We start from the raw sequence: 2,924 nt of genomic DNA, 5'->3' as shown, positions 1-2,924 counted from the left end.
AGAAGGGAATTGTGCAGCAGGACAGACCACAGCTATAATTTATTAAAAAAAAATTTATTCTAGTAATGTATAAAGAACCTAAAATTCCCCCTTTTAACCGTATTTAAATATATAATTCAATATTGTTAATTACATTCACAATGTTGTGCCACCATCAGCACTTTTATCCCATGGACCATTTTTTTTTTCAAAATTCAGTTTTATTGAAATATATTCACATGCCATACAATCATCCATGGTATACAATCAACTGTTCACAGTATGATCATATAGTTATGCATTCATCACCACAACCTGTTTCTGAACATTTTCCTTACATCAGAAAGAATCAGAATAAGAATAAAAAATAAAAGTGAAAAAAGAACACCCAAACCATCTCCCCCATCCCACCCTATTTCTCATTTAGTTTTTATCCCTATTTTTCTACTCATCCATCCATACACTAGATAAAGGGAGTGTGATCCACAAGGTTTTCACAATCACACTGTCACCCCTTGTAATCTACATTATTACAAAATAGTCTTCAGGAGTCCAGACTACTGGGTTGGAGTTTGGTAGTTTCAGGTATTTACTTCTAGCGATTCCAATACATTAAAACCTAAGAGGTGATATCTATATAGTGCATAAGAATGTCCACCAGAGCGACCTCTCGACTCCATTTGAAATCTCTCAGCCACTGAAACTATTTCATCTCATTTTGCATCCCCTTTTTGGTCAAGAAGATATTCTCAATCCCACGATGCTGGGTCCAGATTCATCCCTGGGAGTCATATCCTGTGTTGCCAGGGAGATTTACACCCCTGGGAGTTGGGTCCCACGTTGTGGGGAGGGCAGTGAGTTCACCTGCTGAGGTGGCTCAGTTAGAGAGAGAGAGAGGGCCACATCTGAGCAACAAAGAGGTACTCAGGGAGAGACTCTTAGGCACAGTTATGTGCAAACTTAGCCTCTCCTTTACAGCAATGAGCTTCATAAGGGCAAGTCCCACGATCGAGGGCTCAGCACATCAAACTGCCAGTCCCATGGACCATTTTTGCTAGGCTGAGGCTGTGAAAAATCAAAAGTTGACATAGGATTCTTTTTTTTTTTTTTTTTTTTTTTTAATCTCACAAGGGGAAATACATGGAGGGTACAGAGTGACACTGAATAGATCACGAAGCATGGGAGACATTAGTTCTCTTCCTCCCCAGCCTCTCATTCATCTCCCTGGTTTTCTAATGTCCACAGAGTCAGATTGTCCCTAAGTAACTGCATGATCAGGGTGTCGTCTTCATAAGATTCTACATTCAGTGTATCGAATTCAGCAATTGCCTTATCAAATGCCGTTTTTGCCAGGCTGCAGGCCTTTTCAGGAGAATTTAGAATCTCATAGTAAAAGACTGAGAAATTAAGTGCCAGGCCAAGTCGAATTGGGTATGTAGGCTGCATTTCTTTCTTACTAATTTCAAATGCTTTCTAATAAGCCTGCTGGGAGTTCGACGTAGTGGTTTGTTTACTGTCTCCAGATGCCACCTCAGAAAGATATCTCAGATAATCACCTTTCATTTTCAAGTAGAACCCCTTACTTTCTGGTTGTGTAGCACTGGGAATAAGATATTTGTCCCACAGCTCCAGAACATCATTGCAGATGTCCTGCAGTTCCTCCTCTATCTTTTCATGGTACTCTTCGCCCATCTGCTGTTGCTTCTCATTCCTCTCGGTTTTCCATTCAATGATGGAGATGACATGTCAGGAAGAGCGGTGGGCACCTACCACATTCTTGTAGGCAACAGAGAGCAGATTTCTCTCTTCATTGGAGAGTTCATGCCTCTGTTCCATGACTGCCTTCATGGCTGCAGCCATATCATCATAGAGCTCAGCCTGCAAGCAAGTTTGGCTTTCTGTACCAGCTCATTTTATCCATGGTCATTCCCATGGAGGGCTGCAGGAGGCAAAGGTGCTTCTGGACGAAGCTCTGAGGGCTGTGGCCCCTTCCTTCCCAAGTCTGCTCTTCAGGCAAGGGTGGCAGCGGTGGCTGCAGGGTCTGCGTTGCCAGCTACCCAGGCTTGGGAATTGGCGGTGGCGGCCAGAGCTGTCCATTTTTAAATTGGGTTCTTTGTCATTTTGTTGTTAACTTGAAAGATTTCTTTATATATTCAGGATATTAAACCTTTATAGGTAATGTGTTTTGCAAATATCTTCTCCTATCGTGTAGGTTATATTTTGCTTTCATGATAAAGTCCTTTGAGGCACAAATGTTTTTAATTCTGAGGTCCTATTTATCAATTTTTTCTTTTAGTTGCTTGTGCTTTGGGTGTAAAGTCTAAGAAATCATTGCCCAACACAAGGTCCTGAAGATGTTTCTCTGTGTTTTCTTATATGAATTTGATAGTTATGGCTTTATATTTAGGTCTTTGATCCATTTTGAGTTGATTTTTATATACGGTGTGAGTCGGGGTTCACTTTTTTTCTTTAGCAAATGGAGATCCAATTTTTCCAGCACAATTTTTTGAAGAGACTGTTCTTTCCCACTTGAGTTATCTTTGCCCTATTGTCAAAAATCAGTTAGCCATAAATGTGAGGGTTGATTTATGGGCTCTCAATTGATTCCATTTGTCTACGTCTGTCCCTTTGCCAGAACCATGCTGTTGTTTTTTTTAAATGCAATTTTATTGAGATACATTCATACACCATATAATTCATCCAAGGTATACAACCAATGGCTCAAAGTATCATCATTGTAGTTGCATATTTATCACCACAGTCAATTTTAGAACATTTTCATTACTCCAAAAAAAGAAATAGAAGTTAAAAAGAAAACCCAAAACATCCCATACTTCTCATCTCCCTCATTATTATTATTATAGTTATTATTACTATAATTGTCTTTATTTTATTACTCATCTACCCATACACTGGATAAAGGGAGTGTCAGTCACAGGATTTTA

At 39.6% G+C, this 2,924-nt stretch overlaps 1 pseudogene; it reads right to left on the bottom strand.

Annotated features, from left to right (window-relative positions):
- Window positions 1–1,167: 1,167 nt before the first annotated feature.
- LOC119518791 lies at window positions 1,168–1,906 on the bottom strand (annotated as a pseudogene).
- Between the last annotated feature and the right edge of the window lie 1,018 nt (window positions 1,907–2,924).

The sequence above is a fragment of the Choloepus didactylus genome, chromosome 2 (assembly GCF_015220235.1).
Source record: "Choloepus didactylus isolate mChoDid1 chromosome 2, mChoDid1.pri, whole genome shotgun sequence".
Classification (NCBI taxonomy): Eukaryota; Metazoa; Chordata; class Mammalia; order Pilosa; family Megalonychidae; genus Choloepus; species Choloepus didactylus.
The sequence above is the reverse complement of the archived record's forward strand: the minus strand, read 5'-3'. Positions and strand labels throughout refer to the sequence as shown.